This window comes from Myxine glutinosa, chromosome 10 (genome assembly GCF_964187855.1).
Source record: "Myxine glutinosa chromosome 10, kmMyxGlut1.1, whole genome shotgun sequence".
Classification (NCBI taxonomy): Eukaryota; Metazoa; Chordata; class Myxini; order Myxiniformes; family Myxinidae; genus Myxine; species Myxine glutinosa.
This window is the reverse complement of record NC_136270.1, coordinates 137,190,411-137,210,857: the sequence shown is the minus strand read 5'-3', so window position 1 is coordinate 137,210,857 and position 20,447 is coordinate 137,190,411. Positions and strand designations below refer to the sequence as shown.

The 20,447-nt window shown below is 41.2% G+C and overlaps 1 protein-coding gene across 3 annotated transcripts in view; it reads right to left on the bottom strand.

Annotated features, from left to right (window-relative positions):
• The window catches only part of LOC137433733 (uncharacterized), a 295,800-nt gene that overhangs the window by 269,926 nt on the left and 5,427 nt on the right, over positions 1 to 20,447 (bottom strand). The gene's annotated exons all lie outside the window — the stretch shown is intronic.

Genomic DNA, 20,447 nt, shown 5'->3' with positions numbered 1-20,447 from the left:
TCAAACAATCTTGTGTACATGCTGAACTACCCTTGTGTTCTTAGGAGGAACCAAGTCATGCTCTAGAAAAGTTCATATAAAGGGCAATTTGATCATACAGTAAAAAAAAAAACTTTACTTACTGATGGGTTTTAGCCTATATATTGTTATGAATTAGGGGTAGAGGAATATCTAGATCCAGGTAGATCTGCATAGGTAGGTGTCCGGCTGTCATGATAGGGAACTTCACCTGTAATAAGTTCTGTGTGTAGCCCCAATGTCGGATTAAGTTTGCATCCTTGTCCTCGCCATGAGTGGGCGGGGCATGCTAATTAGAACAGGGATTATGGGTAAAATTCCCTTCTGTGTCGTTCCCTCGATGAGCATCCCAGTGTCCCTTATGGCAATATATCCCATAGACATTAGATAGGCCCATTAGCGCACCACACATTAAATAATTCCCTGCCGCCACAATGACTTTGGAAGAACCAACAAGCAATAGCCACGCCCAGGAGAACGTGTGATTGGTTGTTGTTAGAAGCTGGCCACTGATTGGTGAAAGGAAGATGGAAGGAAGCAGCACACTGATTGGCCACCGACCGTGGACACCTCGGCCAATCAGTGCAGAAGGCGCGAACATTTGGCCAATCAGTGCGGAAGGCGCAAAACCAATACTTAGAAGCAGGTCGCTGATTAGAGGGCAAGGGCCGGTGACGTCAGAAGGCGGGAAAGACTACAAAAGAAACGAGGACTGGTTGGTAGAGAGAGGGAGCTGACGTGACTCCGCAAGTGACAAAATGACTCGCTCACCGGCATTAATCTCTCTCACTTTGGTTTTCTGCCCTTCCCAGACCTTCCTTCTGCCCTTGCTTTTCGGTCCGTTTGGACTTTTCTTCCTGTGCCATCTGCGAATTTGCCTGCTTGACGACAAACGTTGGAGCACCGTCGATTCTCCTCCCTGGCGTCCATGTAGGAGCGAGGCTTGCTGCTGGAGCAGACGAGACTGGGGTGAGCGGGTGGCTCGGGGCCTGGCAGCGGGCGAGCGGGGGCACATCGAGGCCTTTCTTCGCGCCAACCAGAGTCGCGTTGGACGACGGACGCTGCACATCCAGAGAGATAAGCACAGACGCGCAAAAACGGTTCCTTTAATTCGTTCTCCCATCGTGTGTATTTGAAGTGTGTGTGTAAGAGCGCTCAATAGGGGGTTTAGTTTTTATCGTCGTGCTCCATTGTTCTCGGGTTCCGTAATAAATATTTATTTATGTGTTTCGCTTGAGTTCATTCCCTACAGGATCGGAGCTAGCCGCTTCTTCCCATTCCTTCTTCCTCCCGTGCTTGTATAGTCAAAGTCAGTCATTGAATAAACCCCTCCATTTAAGTTTGTTTGGTCCATCCGCGAGCCCACGGTATTAACCGAGGGCATTCACGCGACAATATGTAGGGCACCCCTCTGCATCATGGAGCAAATGCAGATTGTGACCCCCTTATTGAGTGCAATTTTTCATGCTGTCAATACACCTTGGTTAGGCATCAGACAGGAAGCTTTTGGCCAAGTTTCATCAAAATCGTCTGAAGTTTCAGAGAATAGAGCAAATACCTCTTTTGGGTTATCAAACCTCCCCTTCCCCCCCCCCCACCCCACCCATCCCAGACCCGTTTAATGAGCGGAGATTTTAAATTTGTTTTTAAAGCCATTAACTAGACCTATTGGCCGATGTATATTCCAAGTTTCAGCTAGTTTCAATGTATAGTCCTTGAGATATGAGCGTCAACACATTTTGGGCGGCCGCGGGTCGGGTGGACAGACAACAACATGAATTTTAGGGTTTTCTAAATAAAACTCAAGAATGCGGAAACAGACGTTGCTGAAATTTGGAACATATTACATCGATGTACAAATCATTTACTTCTGAAATTTGGAACATATCACCTCGATGTACAAAGCATTTACTTCTGAAATTTGGAACATATTACCTCGATGTACAAAGTATTTACTTCTGAAATTTGGAACATATTACCTCGATGTACAAATCATTTACTTCTAAAATTTGGAACATATTACTTCAACGTACAAAGCATTTACTTCTGAAATTTGGAACATAGTACCTCGATGTACAAATCATTTACTTATAAATTTGGAACATATTACCTTGATGTACAAAGTATTTACTTCTGAAATTTGGAACATCTTACCTCGATGTACAAATAATTTACTTCTGAAATTTGGAACATATTACCTTGATGTACAAATCATTTACTTCTAAAATTTGGAGCATATTACCTCGATGTACAAATCATTTACTTCTGAAATTTGGAACATATTACCTCGATGTACAAAGCATTTCCTTCTGAAATTTGGAACATATTACCTTGATGTACAAAGCATTTACTTCTGAAATTTGGAACATATTACCTCGATGTACAAAGTATTTACTTCTGAAATTTGGAACATATCACCTCGATGTACAAAGCATGTACTTCTGAAATTTGGAACATATCACCTCGATGTACAAAGTATTTACTTCTGAAATTTGGAGCATATTACCTCGATGTACAAAGCATTTACTTCTGAAATTTGGAACATATCACCTCGATGTACAAATCATTTACTTCTGAAATTTGGAACATATTACCTGAATGTACAAAGTATTTACTTCTGAAATTTGGAACATATTAGCTCAATGTACAAAGTATTTACTTCTGAAATTTGGAGCATATCACCTCGATGTATAAAGCATTTACTTCTGAAATTTGGAACATATCACCTCGATGTACAAAGCATTTACTTCTGAAATTTGGAACATATTACCTCGATGTACAAAGTGTTTACTTCTGAAATTTGGAGCATATTACTTCAACGTACAAAGCATTTACTTCTGAAATTTGGAACATATTACCTCGATGTACAAAGTATTTACTTCTGAAATTTGGAGCATTTTACTTCAACGTACAAAGCATTTACTTCTGAAATTTGGAACATATTACCTCGATGTACAAATCATTTACTTCTGAAATTTGGAACATATTACCTCGATGTACAAATCATTTACTTCTGAAATTTGGAACATATCACCTCGATGTACAAAGCATTTACTTCTGAAATTTGGAACATATCACCTCAATGTACAAAGTATTTACTTCTGAAATTTCGAACATATCACCTCGATGTACAAAGTATTTACTTCTGAAATTTGGAACATATCACCTCGATGTACAAAGTATTTACTTCTGAAATTTGGAACATATTACCTCGATGTACAAATCATTTACTTCTGAAATTTGGAACATATCACCTCGATGTACAAAGTATTTACTTCTGAAATGTGGAACATATTACCTCGATGTACAAAGTATTTACTTCTGAAATTTGGAACATATTACCTCGATGTACAAAGCATTTACTTCTGAAATGTGGAACATATTACCTCGATGTACAAATCATTTACTTCTAAAATTTGGAACATATTACCTCGATGTACAAAGTATTTACTTCTGAAATTTGGAACATATTACCTCGATGTACAAATAATTTACTTCTGAAATTTGGAACATATTACCTTGATGTACAAATCATTTACTTCTGAAATTTGGAACATATTACTTCAACATACAAAGCATTTACTTCTGAAATTTGGAGCATATTACTTCAACGTACAAAGCATTTACTTCTGAAATTTGGAACATATTACCTCGATGTACAAATCATTTACTTCTGAAATTTGGAACATATCACCTCGATGTACAAAGCATTTACTTCTGAAATTTGGAACATATCACCTCGATGTACAAAGTATTTACTTCTGAAATTTGGAACATATCACCTCGATGTACAAAGTATTTACTTCTGAAATTTGGAACATATCACCTCGATGCACAAAGTATTTACTTCTGAAATTTGGAACATATTACCTCGATGTACAAATCATTTACTTCTGAAATTTGGAACATATCACCTCGATGTACAAAGTATTTACTTCTGAAGTTTGGAACATATCACCTCGATGTACAAAGTATTTACTTCTGAAATTTGGAGCATATTACCTCGATGTACAAATCATTTGCTTCTGAAATTTGGAACATATCACCTCGATGTACAAAGTATTTACTTCTGAAATTTGGAACATATCACCTCGATGTACAAAGTATTTACTTCTGAAATTTGGAACATATTACCTCGATGTACAAAGCATGTACTTCTGAAATTTGGAACATATTGTTGCGAATATGGAATTTGACCTCCATATCCGCTTGTAAATATTCCCCTATCTTCTCCGATACTCCCCAACTCTCCCCTTACCCCATTCCCTAGTCCCATTGTCTGTAAACAACACCCATTAGAGCCGATCTTCCCCTTCATTCCCCCATTAAATGTCGTGCCCAGGTCCCCCGCACCACACGTAGACAATTATAGGACATCTTGCTAGTTATTCTTAATCTATGTCAGTTAAGGACTTGTTTCCATTAATTATGACTCTTCGTTGCACCAGAATGTGATGATATGGCACCAGTAGGAGTTTAGGACCTTCCCATACCTCCCCGCATCTCTTCCCATCATCTCAAGCTCCAACAACAACCACAACAACAGCGGCTTTGCGTCCTCACTCCGGCTCGGTTGGCCGCCATTGAACATGTGCTCGACGGGGTTACCCAGAAGGGGGCTCCCTGTCGGCCCCTCGTCAAGGGCGGAGCCGGTAACCCCCGCACCCAATGAGAAGCCATGGGCCGATGCCATATGGGGCGGAGCTAACGAGCGAGGGCGTGACTCCCCGCCGGATATACGCGGCCCCGCGCCGGACGTGACGTCAGATGCGCCCCGAGCTTGGAAGGACAAGACGCCACCCTCCCGAGCGCTGAGCGACCTCCCCGGCATCTCCACCAAAGTCGCGACCCACGAGCGCTGAGCGACCTTCACGCATCTGCTGGACACCACCGTACGTGATTCTGTCCCTGAGCCAGGTGCACCTGAGCCATCGACTGCCGCTTTCCTTGCCATCAAATCCCGTGTGAGTCAGCGTTGTCCCGTTTATCTGTGGTCTGTCTAGGGTTAATATAAGGTTGTGTCTAAGTGCCCACCTTCCTATGTTTCCCTCTTGTCCCTGTAATCTAACCTTTTTCCGTACGAATATACTTGAGAACTGAACCCCTGGTGTCGTATTGTGTCATTATAATCCAGCCGGGTGTCTTCTTTTTCTTATTGAGCCAGCGTAGCGCGATTAGTTAACATTCGGGCACAATCGGGTAACTTGTACGGATACGGCGGCCATCCCGCTCGGCCCACCATACCATCAAAGTCGTATCAGTAACAATTGGTGTCGGGAGTGAGATTCGAGGCCCGACCAAATTTTGAAGAAAAAAAAAAACGAATAGAGGAAAAAAAAAAATTTGGTCAAAATTTGGAGCGGCCGAAATTTGTTTTGTTTTACGAAACTCGAATTTTGCAAGTCGCGCTATGGCGGATCAAGACGGCTGGGGTCCGGTAGGGGAGAGTGAGGTAGGGTCGATCCAGGACCAAAATGAGGGACAGGAGGAGAGCGAAGCAGTGAGGGCGGCAGGTTCGCAAAATAGCGCCGTCACGCACGAAGAAGCGGGCGCGCAAAATGGCGCCTCGCTGATCACCGCGCCAGCGACCGTGGCAGCGCCCCCGATGGATTGGGGCCTTTTTTTCATACAAATGAAGGCCCTTATGGCCCAGAATAGCGAGAAAATGAGGGAGGAAACGAGGGCTAATAGTGAGCGGTTGGAAAACCAAATGGGGGTAATGGGAAACCAAATGGGGGTAATGAGGGACGAAGCGAGGGCTCAGAGTGAGCAAATGGGGGTAATGAGGGACGAAGCGAGGGGTACCGGTGAGGGGTTAGACAATAATTTTGAGGAGTTAGACAAGAAAATTGAGAAGTTAGACAATAATTTTGAGGAGTTAGACAAGAAAATTGGGAAGTTAGACAATAATTTTGAGGAGTTAGACAAGAAAATTGGGAAGTTAGACAATAATTTTGAGGGGTTAGACAACGGGATAAAAGAAGTGAAAAATGGGTTAACGGGGGTAGAAAACAGAATGGCCGCTCAAGAGAATCAAATGGAAGGGATGCAAAAAGGGTTAGAGGGGTTAGAAAACAGTATGGAAGGCAAATTGAGGGACATGAGGGACCAAGCGGAAAGGGAAGTTAAACAAATGGAGCAGCAGATAGAGGGGGTCAGAATGGGGGTAGAAACCAAACTGGATGCTCACAGGGAGGAAATGGAGCAGATGAGGGTGGCATCTGGGCAGGAGATGCAAGTGATGGGAGAGGAGATCCGAAGAGGAGTGAGTGAGGAGGTCGGAGGAGTGCGCGAGGAGGTGAGGCACTGTAAGGAGCGCATGGAGAAAGAGGTGAGAAAGGGGACTGTAAAATTGCAAGGTGGTATAGAGGAGTTGACGCTGGGAGTAGAACAACTGACAGTGGGACAAAAGGAGTTGGGGGACCAGGTAAAGAAGAACACAGCGGTAATAGAGGGTTTAAAATCGACACAGAAGGAGATGAAAAAGGACGTAGGGGTAGTTAAAAAAGAGTGCCAGACGGTACATGAGGACCTGACGAGGAAAATGGACAAGGTGGTAGAGGTAATGGAGGTTAAAGAGCGGGAGGTGCGGGAGCACATAGAAAAAAATAAAGTGGAGTTAGAGGAAGAACTTAAAGGGGCGCACGAAGAGATGAAGGAGATGAAGCAAAAATTAGAGGAAGTGGAAGAAGGGGTGAGCGAAATTAAGAAGCGACGGAGAGAGGATAAGAAAGAGATAAAGGAGGAAGTAAAAGAATTGGTCCAAAGTCTGTGTTCGGATCGTGATGATGTGCTCATTAACCGGATGAGGGATTCGCAGGTGATGGAGGAGAAGCGAAGAGAAAGAGGACCCGGTGTAAGTGGTGACCAATATGGTCGTGCGTATGATGCGCCAGGTGATTTAATAAGCTTGGGGGTCGAGATAGACCCGGGTGTTCGTGAGAGGCCGTGGGTGAAGTGTGCGACAGGTCTGGTGTGCGAAAAAGGAGGTGTGCGAGAAAGTCCGACTCTGGGGTGTGTGAGGAAAAAGTGCGTGCCAAGGAGTAGTGAGGGTGCTGGCGAGAATGAGTCGGTCGTAGCGCGTGTGCGAGGGAGCACGTGGAAGCGCGGGGTGGTGAGTGTTACAGAGGGTGTGACGGGAGAGTGTGCGCGAGAAAGGTGTGTGACGGACAGGTGCATGAGGAAAGAGTGCGCTGTCAGAAGTAAGGAAGAGTGTCCACCTGTGGTGAGTGTTACAGAGGGTGTAACGGGAGAGTGTGCGCGAGAAAGGTGTGTGACGGACAGGTGCATGGGGAAAGAGTGTGCTGTCAAGAGTAAGGGTGAGTGCGTTGTCACGAGTGGAGGTGAAAGTAGTGAGAGTGACATGGAGCGTGAGTTAGTTGTGACAGGTGAGCGAGGATGTACACCTGGGATGGAAGGATGCACACCTGGAATGGTAGAGCGTGAGTGGGAATGCACGCTGGAGTTGGTGGTGAGGCACGTGGTTGGGTGTGCGAATGAGAGCACACCTGTGATTGTCACAGAGGAGGTGACCGAGGAGGGGGCGCGAAGAGGTGTTTTGGTGAGGTGTGCTACGAACGAATGTGTGCCAAAATGTTCGGTGGTCAGGTGTGTGACCAAGGCTGTGAGTGGAATGAGTGTACCTGGGTGTGTAAGGAAAGGTACGAGGAGCATGGGCACGGCTGGATGTGTGAGCAAGGAACGGGCTGCGGGGTGTAAGCATGCAGGTGAAGCATCGACGTTACACGGGTTAGAGGTTAGAGCGACTTTTAGCCGAATCGGGCCCTCGGTGCGTGCTGGGCCTCGCTTTGAACGGCCGCGTCCGTGCTCCACCAGGCGGAGCGGGCGGCAGGATAGGAAGGGTCGTCATGGCGACCACTTTTTGGTGAGACGTGCCGGCAGGTCGAGATCGGGACATTGGGTGGCTCCACGCCGAGGTGATGCGTGGGATCTCGGCCCGGGTAAACCTCCTTCCCTGCACCGAGTGCCGGACGCATCCAGCCGCTGGCACAAAACAACCAGCATCCATTGCTTGGCTTTACGAAGCCGGGCTTTGGACAGGGATTGGCGCACCGAGAGGTATTAGTGAGTAGACTGGGTGATGAGGTTAGTGTTTTGGACCCAAAATTAGAGAAAAACAAAATTTGATGATTGGCAAGGGATTGGCAGTAGTGATTGGCAGATGATGAGTAGTGATTGGCAAATTTTTGATTTGTTGAAATTTGATGTGCAAAATTGGTAGTGAGAGACCCCCGATGTGGTGGGATGGCAAATCCACCATCCTTCCCATGAGTGGGGCAAAGGAGCAATAGTTTATGGGGTGTATGGCAGTGAAAACTAGCCCGGGTGGGTTAGGATATGGTGTGTAGGGATCTAGAAGATGACATTAGGTAACGTTAAGTTTAGTTAGTGACTGATACCTGTAGTGGGGACGCAGGTAGATTAGTATGGATGATAATGACGAGGGAGCGCAATAGTTAAAGGGACGACTGGGAAGCGCAAGTTTCAGAAGGGAGTAGTTAGCTGAGATGATGCCGTGTTTGTGAGAATTGAACAGGTGTGATTGCACAGGTGTGCAACTGGACAGGTGTGTGGAGCAGTGAGTGAGTAGTGAGTGTGTGGATCAGCGCGAATGCGCTTGGGGAGAGAAGGGTGCAGGCGGCACCAAGAAGGAGAGCACAGGTGTGCAAGTACAGGTGTGTGGAGAGAGTTGGAGTAAGTGGTACGGAGTGGTGTGCATGGTGCGAAGGTGTGAATGGGGGAAGAGTGGACCCCCATCACGGATACCCGGGGCGGGTAGTGTAAGTGTTAGGTAGAGGGTGCAGGTAAATTGTGGTTGGATATTGGCATTTGTGGTGCGGTTGCAGAATGGTGTTGTGAATGGGTGCATTAGTGTTGTGGAAATGGCTGGGCGTGTAGCCTGTTAGTGTGTGTAGTTGGTTGGGCACTCCACCACTGTGAGGATGTCGGCCAGGTGAGGCCGCAGGTGGGCTCTGGGAGCCGGTAGTTGTGAGTGGGTGCCTGAGGATCCCGGGTGTGGATCGGGCAGCCCAGTGCCAGAGAGGGCACGGAGTGGGGAGAGAGCCAGAGGGCCTTCCCCTGGTAGTTAGGTTAGGGTAAGGAGCAGGTAAGCTCGGAGGCAACTGCAGTGGTGGAGGTGTGCAGGTGGGTAGACCCACTGGGAGAGGTACACGTCGCAGCCCAGAAATTGTACGAGGGCACCGGGAGATGAATCGGGGGAGTGAGACCCCAAATTGAAGAGCGCCACAGTTTGGTCAATGGGAATTGGTTTTTAGAACCCATAGTGTAAGAGGGCCAATGGTTTGGCCGGAGAGAGACCCCGGGTAGTGTAAAGTTGTTAAAGTCATTTAGGAAATAGTTAGGATTGATGAACCTGTCGCACCATACGCAGCCACTTACCTGTGGTGATGATGATGACTCCACACCTGTGTTTTCTTTGTTTGTGTTGCAGAAAAGATGAATCGCTGTGTGGATTTGTGAGACGCATCACGACGTGGATGAGACATTGGGGTGATTCCATCTCTCCCTCCCTAGGAGGGACTGATGATGAATTGGTGATGGCAAATTATGATGTTGAGTTGGAGATGGCAAATTTTGATGAAAGTTGAAAATGGCAAATTTGATTGGTTAGCAGGGAGAGAAGACGAATTTGGTTTATGGGAGGAACGGGGAAGACAGTAGGGATGTTTGTTGATTTGTAAAGTAGATGTTTATGGGTAGTGTTGTGTTGTGTGGATACAGTAAGGGGTAAGGGAGGGGCCATGTAGGTTACCTGGTGGGGGGGGGGGGGGGCGTACGATAGAAACGTACCTGTCTCACCTGGTTCCCATGTGCCCCCAGTGTGCATCATCTTACATTGCGTGCACTTTTGTGCCCTTACCACCTTACTCACTTGTCTTTTCTTTTGTCTCCCACCTCCGAGGATCTGGCTTTGGGGTAGAGAGAGAGGAGAGAGAGGTGCTGGCTATGCAGTTGTGGGCCTGCACTTTCGCTGTTTGCTGCCGGGATCGATACACCATATGGACCGCAATGTTTGTGGCCACCCACAATGGACCGCAGTTCGTTTGCGGCCAAGCACCACCCGGGGATGGACCTATGGGTCAACGTGGCACCTATGCCATACAGGTGAACCACTTTTAGTTAACACCAAGTGCACCACAAGAAGAGCAAGAGACACCTGCAGGGTTAGGGGTTGTTGAAGTTATTTTTATTTCATTGAACAATGGTGACTGCACCGATTGGTGGTGGGGTGGTGCTGTTGATGCTCGGAAAGGGTGCTCTGCACGTTATTAAAGGCCGTCGGCCACAGAGCACTCGTGGGTTGGTGTATCGATGTTGGCAAGCGCGCTCTCTCTATGCATAACATCTGCATGTGTTCCTCCAAAAACAGGTCCTGGATCGTAGTGTAAATAGCAGCGTAGTCTTGTAAATAATGCTCCCTACCGGCTGTATGTTTAGTTTGAGAATTCTTTCCGGATTCGGTTATCCTGTGGGTGTGTTTCTGAGAGGAGAAGGGTGCAACGTCGCAGGGGGACATATTTACTCATTTGTGAATATCTATAAAACTGTCGCACTCAGGGTAGAGTTAATAGTAGAGGGAACTACATTGCGTGCCACACTAAAGTAGGTAAAAATTTATCGGGTCGGGACGCCCCGAGGGTAGAGAAGGGTGCAATGTTGCGAATATGGAATTTGACCTCCATATCCGCTTGTAAATATTCCCCTATCTTCTCCGATACTCCCCAACTCTCCCCTTACCCCATTCCCTAGTCCCATTGTCTGTAAACAACACCCATTAGAGCCGATCTTCCCCTTCATTCCCCCATTAAATGTCGTGCCCAGGTCCCCCGCACCACACGTAGACAATTATAGGACATCTTGCTAGTTATTCTTAATCTATGTCAGTTAAGGACTTGTTTCCATTAATTATGACTCTTCGTTGCACCAGAATGTGATGATATGGCACCAGTAGGAGTTTAGGACCTTCCCATACCTCCCCGCATCTCTTCCCATCATCTCAAGCTCCAACAACAACCACAACAACAGCGGCTTTGCGTCCTCACTCCGGCTCGGTTGGCCGCCATTGAACATGTGCTCGACGGGGTTACCCAGAAGGGGGCTCCCTGTCGGCCCCTCGTCAAGGGCGGAGCCGGTAACCCCCGCACCCAATGAGAAGCCATGGGCCGATGCCATATGGGGCGGAGCTAACGAGCGAGGGCGTGACTCCCCGCCGGATATACGCGGCCCCGCGCCGGACGTGACGTCAGATGCGCCCCGAGCTTGGAAGGACAAGACGCCACCCTCCCGAGCGCTGAGCGACCTCCCCGGCATCTCCACCAAAGTCGCGACCCACGAGCGCTGAGCGACCTTCACGCATCTGCTGGACACCACCGTACGTGATTCTGTCCCTGAGCCAGGTGCACCTGAGCCATCGACTGCCGCTTTCCTTGCCATCAAATCCCGTGTGAGTCAGCGTTGTCCCGTTTATCTGTGGTCTGTCTAGGGTTAATATAAGGTTGTGTCTAAGTGCCCACCTTCCTATGTTTCCCTCTTGTCCCTGTAATCTAACCTTTTTCCGTACGAATATACTTGAGAACTGAACCCCTGGTGTCGTATTGTGTCATTATAATCCAGCCGGGTGTCTTCTTTTTCTTATTGAGCCAGCGTAGCGCGATTAGTTAACATTCGGGCACAATCGGGTAACTTGTACGGATACGGCGGCCATCCCGCTCGGCCCACCATACCATCAAAGTCGTATCAGTAACAATATCACCTCGATGTATAAAGCATTTACTTCTGAAATTTGGAACATATCACCTCGATGTCCAAAGCATTTACTTCTGAAATTTGGAACATATCACCTCGATGTATAAAGCATTTACTTCTGAAATTTGGAACATATCACCTCGATGTATAAAGCATTTACTTCTGAAATTTGGAACATATCACCTCGATGTACAAAGCATTTACTTCTGAAATTTGGAACATATCACCTCGATGTACAAAGTATTTACTTCTGAAATTTGGAACATATCACCTCGATGTACAAAGCATTTACTTCTGAAATTTGGAACATATCACCTCGATGTCCAAAGCATTTACTTCTGAAATTTGGAACATATTACTTCAACGTACAAAGCATTTACTTCTGAAATTTGGAGCATATTACTTCAACGTACAAAGCATTTACTTCTGAAATTTGGAACATATTACCTCGATGTACAAATCATTTACTTCTGAAATTTGGAACATATTACCTCGATGTACAAATCATTTACTTCTGAAATTTGGAACATATCACCTCGATGTACAAAGCATTTACTTCTGAAATTTGGAACATATCACCTCGATGTACAAAGTGTTTACTTTTGAAATTTGGAACATATCACCTCGATGTACAAAGTGTTTACTTCTGAAATTTGGAACATATCACCTCGATGTACAAAGCATTTGCTTCTGAAATTTGGAAGATATCACCTCGATGTCCAAAGCATTTACTTCTGAAATTTGGAACATATTACTTCAACGTACAAAGCATTTACTTCTGAAATTTGGAACATATTACCTCGATGTACAAATCATTTACTTCTGAAATTTGGAACATATTACCTCGATGTACAAATCATTTACTTCTGAAATTTGGAACATATCACCTCGATGTGCAAAGCATTTACTTCTGAAATTTGGAACATATCACCTCGATGTACAAAGTGTTTACTTTTGAAATTTGGAACATATCACCTCGATGTACAAAGTGTTTACTTCTGAAATTTGGAACATATCACCTCGATGTACAAAGCATTTGCTTCTGAAATTTGGAAGATATCACCTCGATGTCCAAAGCATTTACTTCTGAAATTTGGAACATATTACTTCAACGTACAAAGCATTTACTTCTGAAATTTGGAACATATTACCTCGATGTACAAATCATTTACTTCTGAAATTTGGAACATATTACCTCGATGTACAAATCATTTACTTCTGAAATTTGGAACATATCACCTCGATGTACAAAGCATTTACTTCTGAAATTTGGAACATATCACCTCGATGTACAAAGCGTTTACTTCTGAAATTTGGAACATATCACCTCGATGTACAAAGTGTTTACTTCTGAAATTTGGAACATATCACCTCGATGAACAAAGTATTTACTTCTGAAATTTGGAACATATCACCTCGATGTACAAATCATTTGCTTCTGAAATTTGGAACATATCACCTCGATGAACAAAGTATTTACTTCTGAAATTTGGAGCATATTACCTCGATGTACAAAGTATTTACTTCTGAAATTTGGAGCATATTACCTCGATGTACAAAGCATTTGCTTCTGAAATTTGGAACATATCACCTCGATGTACAAATCATTTGCTTCTGAAATTTGGAACATATCACCTCGATGAACAAAGTATTTACTTCTGAAATTTGGAGCATATTACCTCGATGTACAAAGCATTTGCTTCTGAAATTTGGAACATATCACCTCGATGTACAAATCATTTGCTTCTGAAATTTGGAACATATCACCTCGATGTACAAAGTATTTACTTCTGAAATTTGGAACATATTACCTCGATGTACAAAGTATTTACTTCTGAAATTTGGAACATATCACCTCGATGTACAAAGTATTTACTTCTGAAATTTGGAACATATCACCTCGATGTACAAAGCATTTACTTCTGAAATTTGGAACATATTACCTCGATGTACAAAGTATTTACTTCTGAAATTTGGAACATATCACCTCGATGTACAAATCATTTGCTTCTGAAATTTGGAACATATCACCTCGATGTACAAAGCATTTACTTCTGAAATTTGGAACATATCACCTCGATGAACAAAGTATTTACTTCTGAAATTTGGAACATATCACCTCGATGTACAAAGCATTTACTTCTGAAATTTGGAACATATCACCTCGATGAACAAAGCATTTACTTCTGAAATTTGGAACATATCACCTCGATGTACAAAGTATTTACTTCTGAAATTTGGAACATATCACCTCGATGTACAAAGCATTTACTTCTGAAATTTGGAACATATCACCTCGATGTACAAAGTATTTACTTCTGAAATTTGGAACATATCACCTCGATGTACAAAGCATTTACTTCTGAAATTTGGAACATATCACCTCGATGTACAAAGTATTTACTTCTGAAATTTGGAACATATCACCTCGATGAACAAAGTATTTATTTCTGAAATTTGGAACATATCACCTCGATGTACAAATCATTTACTTCTGAAATTTGGAACATATTACCTCGATGTACAAAGTATTTACTTCTGAAATTTGGAACATATCACCTCGATGTACAAAGTATTTACTTCTGAAATTTGGAACATATCACCTCGATGTACAAATCATTTACTTCTGAAATTTGGAACATATTACCTCGATGTACAAATCATTTACTTCTGAAATTTGGAACATATCACCTCGATGTACAAAGTATTTACTTCTGAAATTTGGAACATATCACCTCGATGTACAAATCATTTACTTCTGAAATTTGGAACATATCACCTCGATGTACAAAGTATTTACTTCTGAAATTTGGAGCATATTACCTCGATGTACAAAGTATTTACTTCTGAAATTTGGAACATATTACCTCGATGTACAAAGCATTTCCTTCTGAAATTTGGAACATATTACCTTGATGTACAAAGCATTTACTTCTGAAATTTGGAACATATTACCTCGATGTACAAAGTATTTACTTCTGAAATTTGGAACATATCACCTCGATGTACAAAGCATGTACTTCTGAAATTTGGAACATATCACCTCGATGTACAAAGCATGTACTTCTGAAATTTGGAACATATCACCTCGATGTACAAAGTATTTACTTCTGAAATTTGGAACATATTACCTCGATGTACAAAGCATTTCCTTCTGAAATTTGGAACATATTACCTTGATGTACAAAGCATTTACTTCTGAAATTTGGAACATATTACCTCGATGTACAAAGTATTTACTTCTGAAATTCGGAACATATCACCTCGATGTACAAAGCATGTACTTCTGAAATTTGGAACATATCACCTCGATGTACAAAGTATTTACTTCTGAAATTTGGAGCATATTACCTCGATGTACAAAGCATTTACTTCTGAAATTTGGAACATATCACCTCGATGTACAAATCATTTACTTCTGAAATTTGGAACATATTACCTGAATGTACAAAGTATTTACTTCTGAAATTTGGAACATATTAGCTCAATGTACAAAGTATTTACTTCTGAAATTTGGAGCATATCACCTCGATGTATAAAGCATTTACTTCTGAAATTTGGAACATATCACCTCGATGTACAAAGCATTTACTTCTGAAATTTGGAACATATTACCTCGATGTACAAAGTGTTTACTTCTGAAATTTGGAGCATATTACTTCAACGTACAAAGCATTTACTTCTGAAATTTGGAACATATTACCTCGATGTACAAAGTATTTACTTCTGAAATTTGGAGCATTTTACTTCAACGTACAAAGCATTTACTTCTGAAATTTGGAACATATTACCTCGATGTACAAATCATTTACTTCTGAAATTTGGAACATATTACCTCGATGTACAAATCATTTGCTTCTGAAATTTGGAACATATCACCTCGATGTACAAAGCATTTACTTCTGAAATTTGGAACATATCACCTCGATGTATAAAGCATTTACTTCTGAAATTTGGAACATATCACCTCGATGTATAAAGCATTTACTTCTGAAATTTGGAACTATCACCTCGATGTACAAAGTATTTACTTCTGAAATTTGGAACATATCACCTCGATGTACAAAGCATTTACTTCTGAAATTTGGAACATATCACCTCGATGTATAAAGCATTCACTTCTGAAATTTGGAACATATCACCTCGATGTATAAAGCATTTACTTCTGAAATTTGGAACTATCACCTCGATGTACAAAGTATTTACTTCTGAAATTTGGAACATATCACCTCGATGTACAAAGCATTTACTTCTGAAATTTGGAACATATCACCTCGATGTCCAAAGCATTTACTTCTGAAATTTGGAACATATTACTTCAACGTACAAAGCATTTACTTCTGAAATTTGGAGCATATTACTTCAACGTACAAAGCATTTACTTCTGAAATTTGGAACATATCACCTCGATGTACAAAGTATTTACTTCTGAAATTTGGAGCATATTACCTCGATGTACAAAGCATTTACTTCTGAAATTTGGAACATATCACCTCGATGTATAAAGCATTTACTTCTGAAATTTGGAACTATCACCTCGATGTACAAAGTATTTACTTCTGAAATTTGGAACATATCACCTCGATGTCCAAAGCATTTACTTCTGAAATTTGGAACATATCACCTCGATGTATAAAGCATTTACTTCTGAAATTTGGAACATATCACCTCGATGTATAAAGCATTTACTTCTGAAATTTGGAACTATCACCTCGATGTACAAAGTATTTACTTCTGAAATTTGGAACATATCACCTCGATGTACAAAGCATTTACTTCTGAAATTTGGAACATATCACCTCGATGTCCAAAGCATTTACTTCTGAAATTTGGAACATATTACTTCAACGTACAAAGCATTTACTTCTGAAATTTGGAGCATTTTACTTCAACGTACAAAGCATTTACTTCTGATATGTGGAACATATTACCTCGATGTACAAATCATTTACTTCTGAAATTTGGAACATATTACCTCGATGTACAAATCATTTACTTCTGAAATTTGGAACATATCACCTCGATGTACAAAGCATTTACTTCTGAAATTTGGAACATATCACCTCGATGTACAAAGTGTTTACTTTTGAAATTTGGAACATATCACCTCGATGTACAAAGTGTTTACTTCTGAAATTTGGAACATATCACCTCGATGAACAAAGTATTTACTTCTGAAATTTGGAGCATATTACCTCGATGTACAAAGCATTTGCTTCTGAAATTTGGAAGATATCACCTCGATGTCCAAAGCATTTACTTCTGAAATTTGGAACATATTACTTCAACGTACAAAGCATTTACTTCTGAAATTTGGAACATATTACCTCGATGTACAAATCATTTACTTCTGAAATTTGGAACATATTACCTCGATGTACAAATCATTTACTTCTGAAATTTGGAACATATCACCTCGATGTACAAAGCATTTACTTCTGAAATTTGGAACATATCACCTCGATGTACAAAGCGTTTACTTCTGAAATTTGGAACATATCACCTCGATGTACAAAGTGTTTACTTCTGAAATTTGGAACATATCACCTCGATGAACAAAGTATTTACTTCTGAAATTTGGAACATATCACCTCGATGTACAAATCATTTGCTTCTGAAATTTGGAACATATCACCTCGATGAACAAAGTATTTACTTCTGAAATTTGGAGCATATTACCTCGATGTACAAAGTATTTACTTCTGAAATTTGGAGCATATTACCTCGATGTACAAAGCATTTGCTTCTGAAATTTGGAACATATCACCTCGATGTACAAATCATTTGCTTCTGAAATTTGGAACATATCACCTCGATGAACAAAGTATTTACTTCTGAAATTTGGAGCATATTACCTCGATGTACAAAGTATTTACTTCTGAAATTTGGAGCATATTACCTCGATGTACAAAGCATTTGCTTCTGAAATTTGGAACATATCACCTCGATGTACAAATCATTTGCTTCTGAAATTTGGAACATATCACCTCGATGTACAAAGTATTTACTTCTGAAATTTGGAACATATTACCTCGATGTACAAAGTATTTACTTCTGAAATTTGGAACATATCACCTCGATGTACAAATCATTTGCTTCTGAAATTTGGAACATATCACCTCGATGTACAAAGCATTTACTTCTGAAATTTGGAACATATCACCTCGATGAACAAAGTATTTACTTCTGAAATTTGGAACATATCACCTCGATGTACAAAGCATTTACTTCTGAAATTTGGAACATATCACCTCGATGTCCAAAGCATTTACTTCTGAAATTTGGAACATATTACTTCAACGTACAAAGCATTTACTTCTGAAATTTGGAGCATATTACTTCAACGTACAAAGCATTTACTTCTGAAATTTGGAACATATCACCTCGATGTACAAAGTATTTACTTCTGAAATTTGGAGCATATTACCTCGATGTACAAAGCATTTACTTCTGAAATTTGGAACATATCACCTCGATGTATAAAGCATTTACTTCTGAAATTTGGAACTATCACCTCGATGTACAAAGTATTTACTTCTGAAATTTGGAACATATCACCTCGATGTCCAAAGCATTTACTTCTGAAATTTGGAACATATCACCTCGATGTATAAAGCATTTACTTCTGAAATTTGGAACATATCACCTCGATGTATAAAGCATTTACTTCTGAAATTTGGAGCATATTACCTCGATGTACAAAGCATTTACTTCTGAAATTTGGAGCATATTACCTCGATGTACAAAGCATTTACTTCTGAAATTTGGAACATATCACCTCGATGTATAAAGCATTTACTTCTGAAATTTGGAACTATCACCTCGATGTACAAAGTATTTACTTCTGAAATTTGGAACATATCACCTCGATGTACAAAGCATTTACTTCTGAAATTTGGAACATATCACCTCGATGTACAAAGCATTTACTTCTGAAATTTGGAACATATCACCTCGATGTACAAAGTATTTACTTCTAAAATTTGGAACATATCACCTCGATGTACAAAGCATTTACTTCTGAAATTTGGAACATATCACCTCGATGTACAAAGCATTTACTTCTGAAATTTGGAACATATCACCTCGATGAACAAAGTATTTATTTCTGAAATTTGGAACATATCACCTCGATGTACAAAGTATTTACTTCTGAAATTTGGAGCATATTACCTCGATGTACAAATCATTTACTTCTGAAATTTGGAACATATCACCTCGATGTACAAAGTATTTACTTCTGAAATTTGGAGCATATTACCTCGATGTACAAAGCATTTACTTCTGAAATTTGGAACATATCACCTCGATGTACAAAGTATTTACTTCTGAAATTTGGAACATATCACCTCGATGTACAAAGTATTTATTTCTGAAATTTGGAACATATCACCTCGATGTACAAAGTATTTACTTCTGAAATTTGGAACATATCACCTCGATGTACAAAGTATTTATTTCTGAAATTTGGAACATATCACCTCGATGTACAAATCATTTACTTCTGAAATTTGGAACATATCACCTCGATGTACAAAGTATTTACTTCTGAAATTTGGAACATATCACCTCGATGTACAAATCATTTACTTCTGAAATTTGCAGCCGATTTTGTCGAGTAGAAGATGAGAAAGGTATTTTCAGTCCCCATGTTAAAGCTGCAAACAGAGAAACGATCCCTTATATTAAGGGAGGGGCACTTTGTGCCTCCCCTGATATTAGTCAAACAACATAATGCTGAAACTGTATTGATAATGGATATAACAACATTATACTGATACATTTAATTTTTTTCCAATTAAAAAAACAAAAAACAATTCGTTAAATATTTTTCAATATTGTTTAATTTTTCCATTATTTCGTTTTTTGATTTTGGTTCCCAGAAGGAGGCATTAAGCACCGCAGAGCGGTTTGACAGGGTAATCAGCTTTTTTGAAGTGTACCACTAATCAGCTGTTTATCTCTCTTCGTAAATTGCTATTTAAACAGGTAATTACCTGTGTGCGTACAAAGATGCTTTTGTCACCGTTTAAGGGTTAAATGTATGTCAGTAAAACGGTCACTAAACACATTTGGTAAAATTGGCCCAAGATGTTTAGCTTTGGTGTCCATAGTTTCTCACTGTTTGGGCAAAAAACGTTTTTTTCATTATGAGGCAGAATTTCAAGTGCTACCAATTGGCTAATATTACGAGTTGGCTCCACAGGGAACCATAGCGATCTCCGATCGCAGCCCTCTCGTTCGTTTTAGCGATTTAGCCAAATAGTTTCACTATTTTATAAACGAGATAAGAAATTGATGAATTCGAGACAATTAAGTTGAACTTCAATGGAAGGAAAGGTGTTTTAACCGTCAATTATAGATGGAGTTATAATCAGGGAATTGCAAGGTGCTGGTAAGAAAGATCTCGTTTCACAAATTTAATGAAAGCTTTTAATAGGAATACAAAAGAAAGTTCTAGTAACAAGTGGAAATGGTAGTATAGCATCAAGGTGTGCTCACTCACCTTTAAGCTGTCCAGCCTAGGTTGGAATCCGGACACAGTTTCAACTATCGCCCTGTCAGGCGACGCATCGATCGGATCGATTGAGGCATCGATTTTTTGCCGTCCCACAAATGGAATGGTTTGTGGACTTGAAGAT